Consider the following 23,712-nt stretch of genomic DNA (forward strand, 5'->3'; position numbering starts at 1 on the left):
CTCCGGGGAGGAAAAGTGTTGGCCGCCTGGCTAGGGTTTAGGAATGGACTTGTTCTCTTTCACTGACCACTCACTGGGAAGACTGATCCCTTCTGGGCACTTGCAGCTCTGGAAGAAATGATTTAGATTGTGCTGCCCCGTCACGCTGCATTCTGCTCTCATGGTGCCCTGCAGTGGGTCTGCCCTTTCCCCACAACTTTTGTCTTATTTGTCCTTGGCCTTTCTTGAGCTGAAATAGACCTTGTGGAGAAATGTGCTCAGAACAGTTGTCCACTGAAAACAGTTTGGACCCTGGGGGGCAGCTGTCTAAATAACGGAGGGAAAGACTTGGAAGAAAAAGAATGTTGTAAAAACGGTTTTATATCCCAGCAGTTCAAGTGGCATGGTTCGTGGGAAAACAGCCGTAAAAATGGTTGTGAGAAAAAGAAAAAGCCGTTACAAGTATGTGCCTTGGTGTTAAGAAAGATGTAGCTCTAATACAAGGCGTTATGAAGTGCAGCACAAAAGCACTTTGATAGTGATGGTGAAGGGTGGCATCGGTTAAAAAGGGGATGTCCCCCAGATTGGCTGGTCTCGTGCTTCGTGGGGAAAGCAGGTGGTCCCTCTTGGTTCAAGTCTTAGCAGACCTCTTGACAGACTTCATCTTATATGGTAATATGAGCGAGTCGGTCCCGGTCTTCAGTGGAGCCGTCGGGACTCCAGAGCTCTCTCCTTTTCTCTCGAATCCCAGATTATCTGGTGAAGGGGAGTGTGCCAGGGAGGGAAGCTGGACTTCTCTTAAAGGGCAGTGTCGGACCTGCCAAAAGCAGTGACTGACTGATTCTCTCGAAGAGGGTTTTCATTAACCCCCTTTTAATCTTGCTGATTTTTTTGAGTGCAAAGCCAGTCTGTACTTGATGCCACCTTTGGTAAGGGCTCTTCTAAGTCAATTACGTGCCGGCCATGTTTCCTGCATGCTGGGGCTCTGGGAGTTCTAGAGTGCCCATCACTTCCAGGATGTAAGGGGCATTTTTCTGGATGGCCAGTGTGGCCCATATAGTTAAGTCCATCGATGGCTGGGGGCCGCCTGGGGCTCTGGGAAAGCCGGGGTGTTCAGGAGGAAGGGGGTGGAAGACACTCTGCAAACTAGAAACCTGGTGACTAGAATGTCATTTTGAAATGGTTTCCCTAGCAGTGACATTTCTTTTCAGGTGCCACCAACTCCGACTTTGTTCCATAGCACAGCCCTTTCCCTGGTCTCTTCCCTTGATCTCTGTCCTCCCATATTCTCTCTCTCTTTCTCTCTCCTTCCATAAATGCAAGCTTTCAGAAGACCCCCACCTCAGCAACTGAAGATCACCGTGAAAGTCCAGCAGTGTGAAGGGGGATGCCATCCAGCCCCCAAATGGCACGCCAGTTGTAATTCTGTCTCGAATCACCTTTTCTTCAAGTAGATACTCATGATTTCATTACGTGATACCTTGCTGATTCACAGCCAGGCCCAGGTGTTTGTGTGTGTGTGTGTGTGTGTGTGTGTGTGTGTGTGTGTGTGTTTTAGATCATATTTAAGATATTAATGTGTGTGAATCTGCAAGTGGTTATTTAGCTTGGGGGGGTTGTCCTTTGGCATACTTAAGCTTTAGAATACTGACTTTTTACCCTGGAAACTTGGGTGCTAACTCTACTTAAGTGTCTTTTCAGTATGGATAAAAAGTATGGAGTTTGGCCTTGTTTCAAAGACCCTGTGTCTGCGAGAGGCTGAGTGATTCACTTAAGGTCACACAGCAATTGAGGAGTAGAGGGAGGACCCAACCCAAGGTGGCCTGACTCTTTGATCCCACCTCTGTTTCCTGGTATTCATGCCACCATCTGGGTGCAGCTTTGTAATATTTATATAATCACATGGGGGGTACCTTCCTAATGATCCAAGGAGAATATAGTTTTTAATTTACCTCGAAAACCACACCGTGATTAAAATGTAACTTCTCAGAAGCCTGTTTTCTTAACACATATCGATTTTTCTTTTTTTATAAAAAAGACTGTTCTTTTACCAAACCAAAATAGGGATGTGTGGCAGTTGTGTTATATAGTGTTGTGTAACACTTCGATGGTGTGGAACCTGAGCTCCCTTTCCTGACATCTAACCAAACTCCAGTATTGACTCCTTTCTGCTGAGATGGGATGCAAGCATTATTAAATACGAGTCGGGGAAGGGTTACTGCTGGAATCAACAAAAATGTGAATCCTCACAATAACCAGAGCAGGAGTAACAACTGGTGGATGGGCTTGTAAGCGCCAAGCACTGAGCTCAGTACGCTTTATGTGCATTGCCTCATTCAGTAGCTGCACACCATCTTCGCAGACGCTTGAGCTTTCAGCGGTAGAGGAAGCAAGGGCTTCCTCTTCAGGAAGGGAAACAAGGGCTCTTCAGTCCTAGCTAGGGCTCTATGGTTGCTGATAAAGATCATGTTTTTTTTTTTTTTAATTAAAAAAATAATTTATTTATTTAATTTACATCCAAGTTAGCTTATAGCGCAACAATGATTTCAGGAGTAGATTCCTTAATGCCCCTTACCTATTTAGCCCATCCCCTCTCCCCCCCACCCTGCTTCCCACCACAACCCCTCTATTTGTTCTCCATATTTAAGAGTCTCTTCTGTTTTGTCTCCCTCCCTGTTTTTCTATTATTTTTGCCTCCATTCCCTTATGTTCATCTGTTTTGTATCTTAAAGATGACATTTTTGATCTGTTTTCAAAGCCAATTGAAGTAAGGTGTCAGATTGGCTAAATGAGGGTTTTCTTTTCTTTTTCTTGTTTCTGCAGTGAGAATGGATTACTTTTGCATGTTTTGAGTGGTCTGAAAATGTTTAGTTTTTCTTTGAAGTGAGGAACCTGGTCATCTTTTTCCAGAAGTGGTACGAATAAAGCCCAGAGGTTCTAGCTTAGGAGTGATGATAAACATCCCCTCTAGAAAGTTCCTAGGTAGGTGAGTAATGAATAAGAAAAAAAATATGTAATATATATAGCTCAAAGTTTACATATATATTCTGGCCCAGTTACTGTTTCTAATAATGGATCTCCTCAAAACGTAGTGGTGTAGAACTACTGTTTTATGTTTTTGCTCATGGATACTTTGGGTCAGGAGTTTGGACAGGGTGTTCTGGGATGGCTTATCTCTGCTCCACGTCTGGGGCTCAGCTGGAAAGATTGAAAGGCTGGGTGACTTGACAGCTGGGTCTGCAGTCATCTGGAGGCAACATCACTCCCGTGTCTGGGGTTGAGGCCAGCTGTTGGCTGGGCTCTCAGCTGGGCATTTACCCAGAACACCTATGTATGGCCTCTCCATATGGCTTCTCCATGTGCCTTAGTTTGAACTCCCTCAGAACACAGCAGCTGGGTTCCAAGAGGATAAAGTGGACGTACACAGCATTTATGTCTTAGCCTCAGAAGTCATGTGGTATGACTTCCACTGTTTTCTTTTGTTCAAGGCATTGGCAGTTGTCATCCTAAGTTCAAAAAGGGGGGACATAGATGTCACCACTTACTCAGTGGAGGAGTGTCAGGTTATATTGTAAGGAGAGCAGGTGGGCATGTATATTGTGGCTATCTTTGGAAAACCAGGGATCCAAGGGATAATAACTTAGAGACACAGACATTTCCCAAGGAGGTAAATGGTGAATGATAAATATACACATATTTGAAATACCTTCCAATCATGAAAACATGGCAGCCCGTCTTAAGTTAGGTGTGGGGTCCACAGGTGGTATCTGAAAAGAGGGCTGTGTGGGTACTTGAACTGCACATTTCAGTTGCCAAGCTGAGAGCCTATCTTTAGTTTTGCGACCTCCCAGTCCTCAGAGGACAATGGCCACGACCTCTCAATCTCTCGTGTGGTTTACAGGGACGCCTTGCTGGATTCTTCTGCCTGGATATCCTCCCTTCCTGCCCTCCCTTCCATGCTTCACTACACTGGTCTTTCTAATGCTCCTCAAAAGGGTGACATTTCTTCTGGCCCCAGACCTGTCACACATGCCAGTTCCACATTTATCAATCACAGCTCGTTCATCTTTCACTTCCGGGCCTAAGATCTACCCAACCAGACTAGGTCCTCCCATTTTGCTCCTTGAGCTATTTTCTCTTCATAGCATTTATCACAGTTGCCAATTATGTATTTGTTTGGTTGTGATTTGAGTAACCTGTCCTCTTCACCACATTCTAATAAGCTCCAGGAGATCAGGGGCCCTCTGACCTTTGCTCACCTTTGTCATCTGCATCAACTGCCCTTAGTAGATGCTCAAAAGACACTTGTTAAGTAAAGAAGCTGTTTTGATTTCTGAACTACAGTACCTGTAATAACTAGCGACTGCATGTCAGGAGCTCAGTTACTGGCATGCGTTTTAATCTCACGATTTAGAATTCTTCCCCCCCTCCCCCATCCATCAAAGTCAGTGTTGTTACCCATTTTTCATGGGCTAACACGGAGCCACACAAGGTGAGTGCCTTGCTTTGTGTCACTTCATTAAGTGGCAGGATTTGATCCCAAGCCCACTTGTATCCAAGCTGCATGCCCCTGCATTGCCTAGCTCCAGCTGAGGAGGACACGAATAGAAAATGGGAATCACACTGCCTTTTTCAGTCGACTGGGGAGAGTAAAGGAGTAACAGAAGGTTGCTTTCATAGAAGCAGTATTTTCGAAACACATCGCTTTTCAACCTTTTCTATTTTCTGCCTAAACATATATAGATGTGTCTCTCCTGGCTTTTCTTAGCTGCTCATCAACCCAGATTTTTCTCAAAGATTTCCTTTACTTGCAAGCCTTGAATCCTTGTGGGAAGATTTTTTTTTAATACCCTGGAGGGTTGGCAAAGCCAAAAGAATTGCAAAACCAGCCATTTGCTGAGAATTCCAGGGCTTGGTGGAAGTTGGCTGATAGGACAGGATTTTGGCAACTCTCTTTTTCCTCAAGGAGATTACTTTTCCTTGAGCTAAATATATGTTTTTGGAGGGAATAATAGTACAGTGACTCTTGTATTGGGGAGACTGAGGTACAGAAAGTTCATAAGATGTCCTTGAAGTCACATAGCAAATGAGTGGTACTTCCAGAAGGTAATTCAAGTTTTTCTGCTCTTTTCCTGCCCTCAGTTTCTGGAGGGCTTGTTTGGCAATGACTTTTGTTTGTCTTTGCAACAGTTTGAAACATGGTTTTATCCTGTAGGGTTTGAGAATTTGACGTATTAAGGGATACAGTGGAAGAAGGTTTTCTCTAGTGAAACGTGGTGCCATCCAGGCAGTTTTAATCACAGAGTTGTGAGTTTTAAGACATGGAAGATATCTTCCAGACTCTCTCCTGTGGCTGCAGGTGCACCAGTCCTGTCCTCATTCTCATCCCTGGGGGCTTCACCTCCCTTACCAGTTTTCACTCCCACCTTTGTAAGTGGTCCCTTGTGAAACAGTCTTCAGTGGCACCTCTTGAATGAGTTTCTGCCTGGACTCCACTGGTGTAAGACCCAAGGACCTCCATTCATTCATCCAGTTAATATTTGGCAGGCTTTTTACTAGTTGTTGGGGTGACAGCAGTGTCTGAGATGGATACTCAGAATATTGTCCTCATGGTGGCTTAGACTTTAGTGGGAAGAGAGGCGTCGAACAGCTAATTTTCAAGAATTATAGGCGAGGCGAATGAGAGACACAGCATGGCGTGAGGAGGTGTTGGTAGTAAGGAGAAGCTGGAACCTGGAAAATCAAAGGAATTAGGTTGGTAATGAATGGGGAACAAAAAACAAATGTATAAAAATTGGGTAAAAGATACTGACAGGCAGTTGACAAAGCAGTTGTAAATGACCAGTAGATACCAGTAAAAATCCTCAACCTCAATAATAATCAGGGAAATCTCATTTTAAAAATGATGAAATACATTTTTAAATATCAGGTTGGCAAAAATGAAAATGCAGGATAATGTCAAGTATTAACACAGGTGCAGGAGAGATAGCTTATCTCATTTACTGCAGGTGAGGGTATAAATTGGGTCCCCAAACATGGTGGGGAACTGCAAGGTGATAAGGTTTTAGGCACAGACCCCAAATGAAACCTTGGCTAATAAAAAATTTTTTTTACTGTTTGTTTATTTTTGAGAGACAGAGAGACAGAGCACAGGCGGGGGAGGAACAGAGAGAGGGAGACACAGAATCTGAAGCAGGCTCCAGGCTCTGAGCTGTCAACACAGAGCCCGACACAGGACTTGAACCCATAAACCGTGAGATCATGACCTGAGCTGAAGTCAGATGCTTAATCGACAGCACCCCTGTTTCCCCAACCTTGCCTAACTTTTAATGAGATGTATATATGGGGAATTGTGAATTTGAATGGCAGTGCATAGACATTTGACACTTGGATAGAAGCTGAGCTTTCCCAAGGGGAACTGGGTGGGCTCAGGTGGTTAAGCACCCACTTCTTGATTTAGGCTCAGGTCATGATCTCAAGGTTTGTGGGTTTGAGTCCCACGTTGGGCTCTGCACAGAGCCTGCTTGGGATTCTCTCTTCTCTCTCTTTCCCTCCCTTGCTCACATGCTCGCTCTCTCTCTCTCTCTCCAAAAATAAACATTAAAAAAAAAAAAAAACAAAAAAACTCAACTTTTCCTGGGCACATCTGTGATCGAGGAGCAGTCATGACCCTTTGAACTCTAGACTTCAAACATTGGAAGGTACGGTGAATAGGCCTTTGATATTTCTGGAGGTATTCAAACCAATACAAATTGCTTATCTAAATCATGAAATCTAGCCATTATTCCTTGTCCATCACTCTTCATTTCTAGGAGAATGAGAACAATTAAAGTCTGCTTCTCTGTTGACCTAGTTCAGAGGAATTTCACATTTGCAACTTTGTGTTTTTCTCTTCATGACTCCCTCTCTGCTTCTGCATTGTTTGACCTCAGCAAAAGTCATTTTCACTTGAGTGACAAACAGTGCGCTCTGAACCCACAGGGAACAGGAAGTAACAAGCACATTTCTTGGGTAGGGTTTTGATGTAAGAACAAAGTGGGTGATGGGAAGCATGGGTGACCAGGAGAAAGGGAGTGCTGAAGGTTAACGTTGCTGAGTCAATAGCACCATCTTTAAGAAGGAACATTCACTTTTGGACATTTTGACTTTGATTACTGGTAGGACATCTGGGTGGAATATAGCTGATTGTCAAAAGTCAAGATCATAAGCAGTTGCTACAGATAAGTACCTGGGAAATAGTATGCATGAGGGTGAAAATTGTATCTTTGCTTGGCTCCTGGGTTTCCGTCTTCTCTGCACCTTGTAATCAGGAGGGAACTTTAAACTTTACTTATGTCTGGGTCTAACCCTCCCCCCCCCCCCCCAACTCCCTGCAGAGATTCTGACATAATGTTCCTGGGTATAGCTTGGGTATTGGTATTTTTTTTTTTTTTAAGGGAAGCAGATGGCTCTAGTGTGCAGCTAAGACTAGGCACCTCTGGATAGAGCAGTGGTCAGTATTTATCACAGCCATGTCAGTGCTCTTTGTACCCGAGCTATGAAGCATGCTGGGCTTAATTTTTCTGTCCTAAATGTGAATGAATATTTGCTTAGTTTTCTAAGCCTTCACCACTAATTGAAGCCCAAACTTTCCTCCGGTTGCCCTCACCTTCTTTGCCTATGTACACTGCCGTTAGATATTCTATCCAGTTCTCTTTTTTCAGAAGTCCTTCTTAGATTGTTCCAGCTTGGTCTAGTCTGGATAGGTTGCTTGTTAAATCTGCTGCCCAGCTGTCATCTTGAGATCTGCCTATAGCTTCATACTGCCCATGACTCCCCCCCCCCCCCCAACCCCCAGCTCTCCCTGTGTTGCAAGGAACCTGTATGCATTTCCTGCCCTGCTTGGTTTATCCCTTCACCTGTGGTACACGTTTCTGGGGATCACACACTCCAGGTGCCTCCTAAGACAGAGTGTGGAAACAAGAAAACAAAGGTTTGAGACATCGTAGATTTGAAAATAGGTTTGAAAATACATTAATTCGAGTCTCACACTTTGAAGATAGTTTGGCTGGAGGGGGAATTTATGTTGGAACTCAGTTTCCCCAGTTTTGAAGGCATTGCTCTTAAGGGTTACCCCTGAGAAGGCTGATGCTGTTCTAGTTCTTTTGTATGTTACCTGTTTCCTCCTGTCTCCCCCAAAAGCATGGGTGCTCTTTGTTCCTAATGTTCAGGCATATCAGTTAAATGGCTGGGGTGGTTCTGTTTTCATGTATTGTACTGGGAACTCACCTGGTTCTTTTCATCTGGAGGCTCATGTCCTTCAGATCTGGGAACTTGTGTGCATTCCTCCAACCCAAGCTCTCTCCCCTCTCTGGATTGTCTGTTACTGGGGTGTTTGACTTCCAAGATTGATATTCTGATTTTCTGATCTCTTCTCTCCCATTTTTCCCTCATCCTCCTGCTCTAATTTCTATAGGTTGCTGAACCACATCTTCTAGTTCTACTGAGGATTTCATTTCTGCTGTTGTATTTTTAGTTCCAAGAGCTCTTTTTCTCCCTCCTCTGAGAGTTATTTTTAGTAACATCCTGTTCTGCTTCATCAATACAGCATCATTGCTTATATCCTAAAGTGTGTGAATAGTAAGTAGTCTTTGGAATTTCCTTTTCTGTATGTGGACTTGGTTTTTTCCAGGTTGCTGTTGTCTTTCCGCTTTGTTTTTCATATTATGTGCTTTCTTTAAAAGTTAAGTGATCCTTTGTGTGTACTCATATTTAAGAGAGGCTACTGAAATGATGATTGGAAACTGCAAAGAGGAGGGTCTGTTGACTGTTTCTCTGTAAGGTGATCCAACTGGGCCATGTCACCGGGCAGTGCTCCATGTCTCCAGTTCTGGATCTTTATCAGGGGGTGGTTGGGTTTCTCAGAAAGGGGTTGCCCCATGTCCTGTCTGGAGGGAGAACCAGTAGGAATCCAGTGGGAGAGGAAGTGGGGGGTAGGGGGTGTTGTTCAGCAGAAACATTCTCCTAGACTCAGTGAGTTGTCCTGAGGCAGTTATAAGTATGATGGAGCTGAACAATTTATTTTGATGCAATGCAGTTTATTTCAGGCTCCCTTCCTCCTGCCCTCCTCCCCTCCCTTCCTGCCTTCCTCCTTTATCTCTTTAGCTCTCATATACATGAAACTGGTAAGAGTTGTTGCCCCCTGATGGGGCTTATGCTCAGGGTAGGGGGAAAGAAGGCATAGTCTTCATCATCTCCTTTCCTTTAACTGAGATTTTTATTGAGATAGCTGTGGATGCAGAGAGATCCCTAGTACATTTCCCCCAGTTTCCTTCAATGGTAACATTTTGCAAAACTCTAGTATAATACCATAACCAGAGAAGTACCATTGATAACAAGCCACCAACCTTATTCAGATTCCCGAGCTTCATTTGTGCTCATGTGCGTGCATGTGTATATGTGTATCTGTTTAAGTGTATGTAGTGTTTGTGTATATGTATGTGTAGAGCATATGTGTGCAGTATGTGTGTGTGTGTGCATTCAGTATGTGTGTGTGTCGTGTGTACACGTATGTATGTGTAGTGTATGTAGTGAATTCAGCATGTGTGTGCCTGTAGTGTGTATGTGCATGCATGTGCGTGTAGTATTTGTTCATGTGTGTATAGTATTGTGTGTGTGTAGTGTGTGTTAGAGGTGTGTGTATGTTTTATACAGCTTTCTCACTTGTGTTGGTTGCTGTAACCACCACAATCAGAATATTGCACAGATCCACCATCATGAGGATAACTTGTGTTGCCCTGTCCTAACCACACACGGCCTGTGTATCTTTTTATTCAGAAACAACAGTCAAAGTAAGTAACTTCTGTCACCTACTCCAAAAATAAAGGTAAAAAAATTGTAGCTTCTAGAATTAAAGGAAATTCCACCACCAGCAGTGTTGCTCTGCACCGAAAGCTGCTTGTGAGGTGGGGGTGGGGAGAGGAGTGTGAAGTCCGTCAACATTCGCGATACTGGGGGCATGGAGACCTTTCTCAGTCGTCAGGTTCACTCCTAATCAGGGATGGCAGCCATATCTAAGTGCTGGGTGAAGGCTGCATGTGGCTGGTGACCAGTTTCTCTGGTGGATGATGTTTCCTGTCATTTGCACAGCATTGCTGGATGAATTCTCTGTGGAAAGTTTTTTCAAGTTGCTTGTTCATTCAGGCAGTTTGGCTAAGCTTTCTGCAATGAGATTTTCACCAGTATCTGTTTCTTAGGGTATTAGAGATAGAGATCTTGGGGGCTATTGTCTCTTAACATCTGAGAATTACTGCTGGGGGTGGAGCCCAGTTTTCTGACTCTTTGCTTAGTAAATACTTAAGGAAAAAGCAGAAAATTAAGGCTAGAAATGGATTTAATGTAGATGGACTCAGTGAAATTATTTCAAAATCTGAAATGTTCCTGAAGTGCTAAAATCTTGTTGGGAATTATTTGGCATTTAGCGTAGTCACTAAATGGGGAAAATTAGGGAGTGTCGGGGGAGGGGGCGGCTACTTCTTGTAGCAAATAAAATATTTTGGGGGGGATTTTTTTTTTTTTTTTGGAAATACGGGCTCTTAGGACAGTCTTAACTTGCTTCAGGAGAGAGTTAACATCGCTGGTTTACTTTCCACCTGGGGAGTCACCTCATATAACCATGGCAATGATTAGTTGTTTCAAAAATGAGTAACCATGAATTTTTTCCTGTTGGGGTTTTTGAGTTTACAAGATTTCAACTTTTTTCATACCTGGTGTTACAATTCTAGTCTGTGATCTGGACACCACTTCCAAACAAAGCAAAGTTTCCTAGGACCTTAACACCCTAGGCTTTGAAAACCCGATGATAATCACCTTCTTAGTAGGATTTCATAATGTGGTTATTTGAAATCACAAATGTTTGCTGGGTTAAGTGCAAAAAGAAAACCTATTGTACCTACTTTCGATAAATCTGGACATGAAGGCAGGTCAATTCCAGTATTTTCCAACATTGTGGTATATTTCCTCCCTCATATATTACAAAATTGATTGAATACTATATATAATATCTTGGATACCGCTTTTGAATTAAAAAATTAATATACATTCAAATCGCCATGATGCAGAACAAAAATATCAGCCCCCCAAAACTTTGTCAAACCAACCCTTTGCAGTTATACCCTTCTTCATCCCTATTGTTTGACCTCTGTTACCATTGGTTTTGTCTTTTTGAGAATGTCAAACAAATGGAATCCTACAGGATGAAATATTTTGACACTGACTTCTTTCACTCAGCAGAATGCCTCTCAGATTCATTACACTGTTGCATGTGTGGGTAGGTCCATTCCCTTTCATGGCTGAGTAGTGTTCCATTAAACCAGATGTACAACAGCTTGTTTATCCATTTACCTGTTGATATTTGGGTTGTTTTAGTTTTGTTGATTATGAATAGAGCTGCTGTAAACGTTCAGATCCCAGGGTGGGGTTTTTTTTTAAAATTTTTTATTTCTTTTTCTCACTTTATCATACTGGCTGAGACTTTCAGTACAATGTTGAGTTTGAGTGGACATCCTTGCCTTGTCCCTGATCTTAAGGGGAAAGCCTTCAGTCCTTTAAGTATGATGTTTACTGTAGGGCTTTCATGTCCTTTGTCAAGTTAAGGAAGTTCCCTTCTAGTTACAATTTGTTGAGAATTCTTATCAGAGATGGGTATTGAAGTTTATCAGGTGCTTTTCTGCATCAGGTGATATGATGCTATGTTTTTTATTCTTTAGACAGTTAATATGGTGAATTACATGGATTGATTTTTTGACTACAGATTCAAAAAATGTATATACCCTGGAGAAGCCCCACTTGATCATGGTGTGTTTTTTCTTTCATATTTCTGGATTTGAATTGGTCCTGTTTTATTGAGGACTTTCACACTTGTGATCACCCAGAGTGTTGGTCATAGGTTTATTGTACTATCTTTGTCTGGTTTTGCTGGCCCCATGAAATGAATTAGGAAACATTATTCCCCTTTCCTACATTTCCTGGAAGAGATTGTGTAGAATTGGTAGATTCTGCTCTTTAACTTATCATAAACATTTCTCTATAGCATCAAACTTAAGATATTATTTTCACTGTCTGCATAAGCATAGTATTAAACATCACAAAAATTTTCTTAGTATTATAGCAAGTGATGTTTATTGAACACTTTGCATGCTTGAGGCACTGTTTAAGTGCTTTTCCCTGTATTGAATCCTTTAATCTGCATGATATCCAATGGAGTGGGTACCATTATGATCTCCACTTTACATGCAAAGAAAAATAAGACAGTGTGTAAATAACTTGCCCAAAATTTCTATGTGGCTAAGTAGTATATGAATTCAGGCTGTCTGATTCCAGACCCCATGGCCTTAACTATTACATTTTATCCTGTGGTTATATTACAGTTTACTTTTTCATACCTCCATTTGGGATATTTAGGTATTTTCTATATCCTCACTGTGATCATTGTTCTTGTACTCAAGTCCTTGATAATTGATGGCAATTCCTTTAAGCTGGTTTCCTAGAAGTAAGTGCCATGTCAGTGTCAAAGTGCATGCCTATTGTAAAGGCTAACATCCTGCTATGTAATTTTCCAGGAATTTGAAGAAATTAAAAATTCCAACAGCAGTGTTTGAGAGTACTCAATTCAGTGTTCTCTGCCAGAATGGAATATTATGATTATTTTACATATTTTAAATTCAGTTTGCAGAGAGATGGTATCTTACTGCTTTATTTTGTGTTTTCTTCATACTGGTGAAACTGAATGTTTAAAATGTTTATTGACTTTTTATTTCTTGTGAGAAAAACTTATTCATGTCTCTTCTCCATTTTTTTCTAATGGGATAACTATTTTTCTTAATGATTTGTAAAACTCTTTATATATTCCATAAATACGTTTTTAATCCTATGTCAGTTTTGTTGTTTTTTTTTTTTTGGCATACAGAAGATTTTCATTTTTATCTAGCTAAAACTATATTTCTTTTTTTCTTGTCTTTTTTCATTGTTTTATTCTTCGATCCAGGATCTCAAGTGTGTACATAAAACCTTGGTTTGTGAGCATAATTTGTTCTGGAAACATGCTTGTAGTTCAAAGCACTTGTAAATCAAAGCAAATTTCAAGAACCATTGGCTCAGTTGTGATCATATGACATTTGTCATCACGTACTACTTGTATTGCAAGACATCGCTCCTTTAGCAAGTTAAAATTTATTAGAAATGTTGGCTCGTCTTTCAGAACACTCGCAGAACAAGTTACTCCCAATCCAAGGTTTTACTGTATTTATTCCACATAATCCTTTATGTCTTTTTCCTCATATTATGGTTTAGTTTAAAAAAAATTAACTCTATTTCATTTGGAAGGTATCAGAACTAAGATGAAGATTTCACTTAAACTGATGAACAGATTTAATAGTTAAATTGTTTATTGAATAATCTTTCCTTTACCCAGACATTTGTGGTCTGACCTTTATTCCATGCTTGTTCTCTTATGTACCAGAAGAGTTTTTGTGATGTGTATTTTGTTCTATTTACTCATTAATTACTTGTTGTAGTTCATTAGCGTATTTATTAACGATAGGGCAAGACTCCTCTCCTCTTGTTTTGGGGAAAAAAATCATTTGCTATTATCACTTGTTTATCCTTCCAGGTGAACTTTAAAATCTCTGTTGAATTTTGCTCAAATGCCTCTGGGTTTTGACAAATCTATAAATAATTTGTGGAAAAATGGCATTTTACAACATTGATTATTTTCATTCAGAATGTGCTTCATTTGATCAAGACTTTAAAACAAATCTGCCCAGATTCATAATTATTTCCCTCTTTCTTACATTTCTTTGTGAAAATTATTCTGTTATTATTTATTGTGGCTGTTTCATTCTTTATATATTCTCTTAAAATATGTACTCTTTGTAATTAATTCTGTTCTTTATTTTTCATTCTTAAGTTTTAAACTACATACGTATTAATAAACACAAATTGGTTTATTAATGACCATTGGCTTATTAATTACAATTAATAACCAAAATAATACCTTATATTTTCCAATATTTTTCTGTTAAAGGGAATTTTAATTTAATTTTGTTTTTTTATGATAAAGCCCTCAACAAAGTAGGTTTATTTATTTTTTCTTTTTTGGTTAAGTTTTTAATTCCAGTTAGTTAACATACAGCGTTATTAGTTTTAGGTGTAAAATATAGTGATTCCACACTTCCATACATCACCTGGTGCTCATCACAACAGGTGCACTTGGAAGGATTTTTTTTTTAAGTTTATTTATTTATAATCTCTATACCCATCATGGGGCTCGAACTCATGACCGTAAGATCAAGAGTTGCATGCTCTACCAACTGAGCCAGCTAGGCACCCCTAGAGGGAATTTTATGTATGTATGTATGTATGTATGTATGTATGTATTTATAAACTAGCAATTGTTTTTATGTTTACTTATTTTGAGAGCAAGTGAGCATATAAGCAGGGGAGGGGCAGAGAGAGAGAGAGGGAGAGAGAGAATCCCAAGCAGGCTCTGTGCTGTCCTGACATAGCAGGGGGGCGGTGTGGCACGGGGGCGGGAGGGGGGGGTGCTGGGTCTCTCTTGGAATGGGAATGTCATGACCGGAGCTGAAATCAAGGGTCAGATGCTTAAACGACTGAGCCACCTCGGCACCCCCTAGAGGGAATTTTTAGGTTCATGCTGTAGTTGGGTAGTTATTTACTGTTGGCTCTTGGTTATGTTAGTTGCTTTTCATTATGTTGTGGATGTTTCCTCATCTCTCTCATTTTCAAATAAGTTTCTTTTTCTTAAATCAGCCATGGATGTTGTATGTGGTTAGATGCCTTATCAACATTTGTTGAAGCGTTTAGTATAATGTGATGTAAATAAATATCCACATGAAGCTGCTCCTGAGGCAAACCCCAGATAGCCACGACAATTTTTCTTTTTTAATAAGATATTGGATCTGATTTTTCTATACTCTTTATAGAATTTTTGTTTTTGTATTCTTTTTTTTTAACATTTATTTATTTTGAGAGAGGGAAAGAGATGTGTTTGTGCATGAATGGGGAAGGGGCAGAGAGAAAGGGAGAGAGAAAATCCCAAGTAGGCTCTGCCCTGTCAGCACAGAGGCCAATGAAGGGCTCCATCTCATAACTGCAAGATCATGACCTGAGCAGAAATCAAATCAAGAGTCAGATGCTTAACTGACTGAGCCACCCCAGCGCCCCTGCTTTTGTATTCTTGACAGACATTGACCTATAACTTCTTTGCCAGGTTTTAGTGCTAGCATTACACTAACTTTACAAAACAAATTGATGATTTCCATGTTCTTCTATGTTCTAGAGAATTTTATGAAGCATGGGGATGGTCTGTTAAGTTTAAAATTTGAAAGGACATTTATATAGTACTGCCTGGCCTTTACCTGGCCTGTAGCAAATCTTAAAAGTAATTTTGGAGACACTTTTCAATTTCTGCCACCGCTACGTTCCATGTAGGTAATTTGTTTTCTTAGAATTTGTTTTCTTTTCTCTATTTCATTATTTTTAAACTGAACCAAATTCTGCATTGCATTTTAAAATTTTAACTTGTTTTGTAATTGTGATTATGTAACATTTTCTGATTACTAACGTATGTGTTTCTCTTTTCCTTGATCAAATCTGACTGTATTTGGTATATTATTTTTGGAAGATCCATATCATGTGTATCTTTATCAATTTTCCTTTCCCCCCTGTTTTCTGAATCAGTTATGGCTTTAATAGTTCCTTGACAGTCTTCTCTTAATTCCTTTGTATTCTAATATCTTGAATTAATTGCTTTATATATTTTTATTCCTTCTTGCTAATGGTGCATTTGCCTTTGAGGGCAGCTTTAGACTCGCCTTGTAAGTTCCAAAGTGTCAAGTAGTCATTATTGTTCTTTTTAAATAGTCTTGTCATTGTAGTTTTTTTTTTTCCTGCAGTTATTTAGGAGAGTGATTTTTAATTTCCAAGTTGTCAGGATGAGTTTTAGGTGTATATTTTTATTATTTTTAAATTTTTATTATTTTTAATTTTTAGTTTTGAGAGAGAGAGAGAGAGAGAGAGAGAGTGCAAGCGCAGGCACACAAGTGAAGGAGGACAGAGAGATGGAGATGGAGACACAGAATCCAAAACAGGCTCCAGGCTCTGAGCTGTCAGCCCAGCGCCCGATGCAGAGCTTAAACCCACAAGCTGTGAGATCACGACCTGAGCCAAAGTCAGATGCTTAACTGACTGAGCCACCCAGGTGCTCCTAGGTGTATATTTTTAAATACCAAATTCTAATTTTGTTTGTCTAGAGAATATGACCTTTGAGTGTGGTTTTTCATTTGTTTTGGTCATTTTTCTTAGAACATGAACTGTTCGTAATTGGATAGCCATTTGTCTGTCTTTCATGTCTGTCATCTTCTCATTTCATCATTTCCCTCTTTTGGTCATTTCCTCTTCATTCCGCAAGAGTCTTTTTTTTCATTCTGCAAGAGTCTTGAATTTTTTTTTCTTTCTCCTGAATGGTTTGATTTTTAGCACTTTGGGTCTGCTTGACTGTCTTTTATTCCACTTAGGTTTTGTTTGTTCATTTCTGACTTTTTAACCATTTCATATTTTGTGCATCTCCATATTAGCTAGCTTCTATTGTAATATTAGCTTTTTTGTTCATTTTTAATTTTCTGTCATATAGCCCATATTTCTTTACATGCCCTTGATATTAAAAAATAGATTATCTCTGAAATTTACTTCTACTTCCTTTGATAAATTATTTTTAGAATGTAGTATTCTTTTTTTTTATGTTGCAGAGAATTTTCAGGGTTTTTTTTTGTTACCCACCTTTGAAGGAGAAGATCCAGGCCCCGTGTGTGCCTTTCAGTGGACTTTCCTGTCTCTCCCAAGCATTCTCCTTGTCACATTGTGTTAGGTTACTGTTAGCATATCTTCAGCTGAAGATCTGGTTGTTGTTTGTTCATGGTCTTGGCCAGATTCTCTTTGTTTATGTTGACTTTTTAAGGGTGACTCAGCTTGCTTGAGAGGAGATCTCCTGGTAGTTTGAATATTTAGATGGAGCTTTATTTATATAATTTCACTCAATTGATAGTTCTTCCATCTAGAGACAGTGCATTAAAATCCAACACCCTCATTTGTATATGTCCATGGTTCTGTCTCTTCTCTTTTTTGTTATTTTGTAGAAGGCAGTATTCCCCCATCTACCCACTCTTTCCCTGGTTGAGTTATACTTCCAGGAACTGGGGTTTCTGTGTGGATGGATATAGAGAGACATTCATAGGGTAGGGAAACCCTTGAAAGCAGCTCCTTTCAGCAGCATGGTTCTGAGATAGGGTTTCACATCTGGGGATCAGTGTGTTCTCCAGCTACCCACCTGTCACACTCCATTATTATGTTTCAGGGGCTCATCCATACTCAGCATCTTTTTTATGTGTTTCTGTATTTCTTTCAGTGGGCATATAGGAAAGAGTAAATCACATACTATTGACTGATTACCCTAGTATCCCAGAATGCCTGTTCAGATTTCAGCTTGAAATTTTTAGTTTGTTACAAAGAAGAAGAAATTTAATTCATGGATAGAGGGATTCAAGAACAGCTACATCTGTCTAATATTAAGCAGCTTATCAGTGTGTTTTCCATGTTCATACCTCTTTCATGTATTTTATCTCAATTATCCCACAGAACGATGGATTAGATGTTATTATTCTCTTTGGGTTAAAGTGACTTGCTCAGTGCCACATAGGTAGACAGTGGTAGTTTCCACTGTGCTAAGCATCTTTGAGGAACATTTCCTGTCAGGGAGTTCAACAGAAGCTATCCCAGTGTGGTAGGCAGAATAACGTCCCCCTCCCTGTCAAAGATGCCCATCTCCTAATCCCAGGATCCTGGGAATCCGTGGTACTATATGATATGGGGGAATTAAGTTTGTTAATCAGATGACTTTGAGAGTATCCTGGATAATCCAGGTGGGCTCTTTGTAATCACAGGAGTCCTAGTAAGTGAAAGAAGGAGGCAGGAGGGACAGAGTCAGGGACAGTGGGGACAGAAGCAGAGATGGGGTTGGTACACTTACTGGCTTTGAAGATGAAAGGGGCCAATGAGCCAAGGAACATGGGCAGTTGCTAGGAGCTGGGAAAGGCCAGGAATGGGATTCTCCTGTGGAGTCTCCAGAAGGAACACAGCCCTGCTGACACTTTGAATTTAGCCCACTGACACCCCTCCCTATTGGAGTTCTCACTTCTAGAACTATAAGATTTTGGTCTGTTTTAAAGCCATTAGGATGGTGGGACTCTATTGCTGCAGCATTAGGAAACTAATACACTTCACGCATCAGACTTTGTGGTCTGACACCAAGAAGCAGAAACTGGAAGTCCTGGAGTGATCCATCACACAGATGTTTACGTGGGCAGTTACTATGTCATCGTTTGATAGACTGTACATTTATTTTCTCACTGTGCTGCCGCTACCCTCCTGAGGAGAATGTCAGCTCTCTGGAGCAGGAGCTTCGTCTGTTGTGTTCTCCACCTTATGCCCAGAGCCTAGTTTGCAGGAAAAATTCAATAAATATTTGTTAAATTATTCCTTTTTGCCCAGATGACACTGTACCAACTGAATGGAGTCTCAGATGTGTCCTTGATGGAATACTGCCAACTCTATAAGTAATAACAAAAATAAAAAGAAGAAACCGAGTTAAAATTATGCCATCCCCAAAGATCAAATATTAATTTTTCATGTTTTTTCGAGTGTTTAGTTATATGCATAATTTTTTTTAGAGTTAGCGAATACTCCTCACACACTCTCATATGATCCTCTCATAAAATAAGATAGATGGTGGTCATAAAGTAAATACAGTATTGTATATTATATTTTTGACTTATTTTTTAACGTTTTATTTATTTTGAGAGCAAGAGAGTGTGCGTGCGAGTGGGGGAGGGGCAGAAAGAGACTGAGAGAGAGAATCCCAAGCAGGCTGTGGCTGTCAGCACAGAGCACCACACGGGACTGGGACCCATGAACTGTGAGATCATGACCTAAGCTGAAATCAAGAGTCAGATGCTTAACCAACTGAGCCACCCAGGCACTCCTACATTTTTGACTTATGATGTTCCGTATTACATTTTTGTTACTTAACATATTTGAAATAATGATAACTCAGTTTTTTCAATAATTACCGTTTCACAGGCTGATTGGCATTCCACCGAGTATATAGGATATTCCATTAAATGTATAGAATATACATTTAACACATACATATGTGTATATATGTATTCTATATATTTAAATGTATAGAATATACATGTATATTTTAGAGATTGAGAGTGCAAGTGGGGGAGAGGGATTGGGGTGGGGGGGAGAGAGAGAGAGATAGAAAGGGAGAATCTTAAGCAGGCTCCATGCTTAGCATGGAGCCCAGTGTGGGGCTCGATCCCACAACCCTGAGATCATGACCTGAGCTGAAATGAAGAGTCGGATATTCAACCGCCTGAGCCACCCAAGCATACCTAATGTGTGTATGTGTATGTATATATAAATATATATGTGTATATGTATATTTGTTTATTGTTGGTTATCTAAAATATTATGGGTTATTTAAAATATTTGGTTACTACTAATTAAACACCCTAATGCGTGAGTCTGTTACTCAGTCTGTCACTGTACTCTCTAGTCATTATTGTGTTTGTAGTAATCCAGTAGGTCCGGTAGAGCTTTTGACAATGTCTGTGGAGTTATGAGGCTTCCACGTGTTTCTGTATAGAGCTCTGTCCACTAGGTTCCCTAACTTAGAGTATACTGAATAGGTTTTAAATTTTTAAAGGCATATCCTGAGGCAGTCTCTGCCTGGTATCAAGTGTCCCCACTTTATCTCATCAACCTCAGATTGCACTTCTATGTGAAATTGTTCCTCAGAAATCCCCAGAACCTCTATAACAACTGGAGGCAAACAGAGTGTTAATGGGACAGTGATGGCAAAGAAATACCAGCTTGGAAAACACATCAAGACAGTTATGAGAATCAGGCAAAGTCACTTCCTTAAAATATATCCTGTGATGACCTTCCCTTTCTTAAGTAGATATTTTTTCTTTCCTCTCTTCTTTTCTTGACAGTTGTTTTGGTTTTCCTACATGCTGCTTGTTCTTCTGGTAACAAAATAAAAAGGAAAAGAGGAAAAAAAAAGTTAACCATTGACTCAGTTTTACAATAGCAGTGGAACACCCAGGAGTGGGGGAGGGGATCTCTCCACACTCCCTTTGGTTATACAAGTCAGCAGTATTAACTGAATTACAAACAACAGCTCCGAGCCTGGGAGGATAAGGATGTCCACTCTGAGGCAGATCTGGACAGTTGTTTTGCCTAAGATGGCAAGAACATCATCTTTCAGTCTCGAGCCAAGACACCATAAATGGGCAGATCTTGTCCTGCCTGGGAAAGGATGCTCCTGGGGGTTTCCGGGTGCCATAGTATCTCTTGAAAGCCCTTTCATCCCAGTGTTTGCTTTATCAGTGTCTTCTGAGTCTGTTGGGAAGTAGGGTAGGGAGGAAAGTAGGAGGAAGGGGAGATAAGAGAAATGCTTGCTTGGGATCACTGTCTTCCGATGAACCTTCTGACTGTCTGCGCAGAATGAGGGTTTATTTTAGGAGACACCAGGAATGAAATATTTTATGTTGATATTTTGCAGGGCTGATCTGTATTGTTCTGCCATGAAGGAGAGTAAAATTTCACGATCCCATCCGGTATCTTTATAGTTTCTGCCATTAAGACATTCATGGATATGAAACTCAGCTCATCTTGTCCCTAACAGGAGTACTGGACAGTGAGTCTGGACCCCAGGGTTCTAAATCCACTTCTGTAACTAACCTGCATGTTCATGTTTGTTCTCAGTTTCCTCGTCTGTAAACTATGAGTATTTGCGCTACATTGTCTTTACATTGGAAAACACTAAAAATCTCACATTTTATCATGAATTTTAAATTGGTAGCCTGGAATATGTGAGAAATACACTTCCTTCTAAGGCTAATTTACAGCCAGAGCAATATCGTTTTGCTTCTGAGCATGCCCTGAATCATTATTCATTTTTATTTCATAGAATTACTCTTATAAATGTGATTTTCTGTTGGTTTCACAGAGCCATTGAAATTGTACCGCTCGATGGATTTCTTCTGCATGTCATAAATTTTTGCTTGTAGTAGAAGCCAGTAGTGATCAAAGCAAGATCCTTGGATTGGTTATCAGTATTGCCTGCCACCTCCTGTGAGCTTGCTAGACATGTACTGTCATGGGCCCCACCCATGCCTCCTGAATCAGAATCTTTGGGGGATGGCAGCCAGGAAACTTTGTTCTCTTATTGCATGTGAGAGAAGGTTGAGAAGCATCTATAAGCCATGGCAGGAGACAGGTGCTTTGGTTTTGCCCTGTGTGTGTGAACATACTCCAAAGTATGCTCCTTGAGTGACTGACTGTCCTTCCAACAGACCTGATGAGCTTTATTTGAAATGCCAAGATAGGGACCCTTCTGTGGGTCCCTTCTAGAAGCTGGGGTTGCTCTGTTGAGAGTCTGAGGATGTTGAGAGGGAAATGCAGAGGCTTTTGGGGTAGGAAGGAGGATGCCCTTTACTTATGGGATGGCATCCATTCCCCTTCCTACCCCAGGCTTACCTTCACATGTGAGATGCCCTAAAAAGAGCTGTGGGAGGAAGGGGACACCAGCTCTGGCTGGCAGGATTGGGATGCAGCACACACCAAACATGGCTCATGTATTCACCTTTTTATATTCATTGTTATTACCCAAGTAATCCATGGGTTACTTCCTTCTTGAGAAAAGTTAAGACATCACAGATAATGCTAATGTCCTCTTTGAGCATCCTGCCTCTATCCCCAATGTTTACAGCTCTGTCCAGGAGCCACTGGTGTGGCTTATCTTGCTTATTCTTATTCAACAATGTATATTGGAGATTGATCCACCTCATTCTTTTCAATGCCACAATGGTATTCCAGGATATCCTGTGTACCCTCAGATGCCCTTCCTTTTTTTTTTTTTCAAAAAAATTTTTTTTAGCTTTTATTTATTTTTGAGAGACAGAGAGGGAGAGCAGGGGAGGGGCAGAGAGAGAGGGAGACAGGTATCTGAAGCAGGCTCCAGGCTCTGAACTGTTAGCACAGAGCCCAACATGGGAGCTCGAACTCAAAAGCTGCGAGATCATGATCTGAGTCAAAGTCAGACGCTTAACTGACTGAGCTACCTAGGTGTCCCCCAGATGCACTTCTTACCCCTTCCCTGCCCTTCTTTTATCACAGGGAGTTACTTTCCCCAGCTTCATTGCCCTCTGACTTCCGGGCAGTTTGGCCAACAGGGAGTACAGGATGGGGAGAGAAAGAAGGCGTCTCCTTCCCCTTCTCTTTCTTCCTCTTCTCTTCCCCTCCCCCCTGCTTCAGGCAGCCTCTCTGTGGCTGCATTTATGCTGGAAGCCCCTCCTTTTCATGGCCTGGCTCCCGAGCTCTAGTAACACCCCCCTTTCCCATTGCCGTTCCCATCCTAGGGATGCTGACAACTGCCTGCCTTTGCTAATTTCTGGGTTGCCTCACCAGCCCTTTGAAGCCGCTGTGTTGTTACCTATACAGCCTGTGTTACCCTGTACTATGTCCTCTCCATTTGAAATACCCGTGTGCTTGTTTTCCTCACTGTGTCATTCGCATGGATATATCAGAGATGATTTTGCTTTTTAGCTCTTCCCACTGTGTTGGACATTTGAGTTGTTTTTATTGTTTTTCACATCACAGAGAGTGCTGGAGTTGAACATTCTTATACACAGCTCCCGTGCCTGGGATCACATCAGTTATTTACTTTTTTACATTGCAATCTGTATGGGTCCGCTCTGGATCTCAGGTGTTCTCCATGTCCCTGCAGTACAGAGTGAATTTGCTGTGCAGAGGGGAGCTTACTAACTAACTGTTGAATGAATGAATGAATGAATGAATATCCGTATGTAGATCTAGGAGAAAGCATTGCTTTCTGAAATACCCTCCAGGCATTTTGCTTCTGTTCATGGCCTGTTCACCTGCTACAGAGCACAGGTTATTTTGGGGCTGATCCAGGCTCCAGACCAGCGTGGGTGTCTAGGAGCAGTGTTGTGGCATGTGTGAAATGAGTGCTACAGAAAAAAGTCCCCAGTTTCCTTATGACAGGGCTTAGGAAACCCAGTGTCTGCTGTGACTTGGGAGAGTGTTGTGACTTTGAGGGTGGGGGTAGGTGCTGATAAGGAGTGATGTGGGTTAGGAGGACAGAATAACTCGAGGGAAGCAAGCAGCTCATGCCCACAGATGCTTGGGGTCTACATCGCTCCCTAGAGAGGCAGAAGGCGGGCCTGTGTTTCATTGTGTGCTTCTTTGCTCCACCCCTACAATGTTTGTAGATGAGAAAAAAACCCTCAAAATGAGCATCAAGGGCCATATTGGAAGGCCAGCAGATGTGACAGAAGACCCATAGACAGACAGGGATGTGTGTGTGGAAAAGGAGGGAGAGAGGGTCCCTTGGGGATGGTGGACATTTGTAGCTCACTGTCTCTGGGTTTATAAACGTTTTTTCTTTTTTAACAGTTGAGCTGGTAGAGTTTCCCCTCTTCTTCCCCAGGCTGCCGTTCCCCAGGGAACTGCCCAGACTTCAGACACTTCTAAATCCTGCAATTAACTTTAAAAAAATAAGATTAGTTCTGTTTTATAGTGCTTGGC

The 23,712-nt window shown here is 41.1% G+C and overlaps 1 protein-coding gene across 1 annotated transcript in view; it reads left to right on the top strand.

The window, feature by feature from the left end:
* SLC24A3 (solute carrier family 24 member 3) overlaps positions 1-23,712 on the top strand; it is a 479,630-nt gene that overhangs the window by 1,559 nt on the left and 454,359 nt on the right. The window lies entirely within an intron of this gene.

Source organism: Panthera pardus, unplaced genomic scaffold, assembly GCF_024362965.1.
Source record: "Panthera pardus isolate Hobbes unplaced genomic scaffold, ASM2436296v1 HiC_scaffold_25, whole genome shotgun sequence".
Taxonomy (NCBI): domain Eukaryota; kingdom Metazoa; phylum Chordata; class Mammalia; order Carnivora; family Felidae; genus Panthera; species Panthera pardus.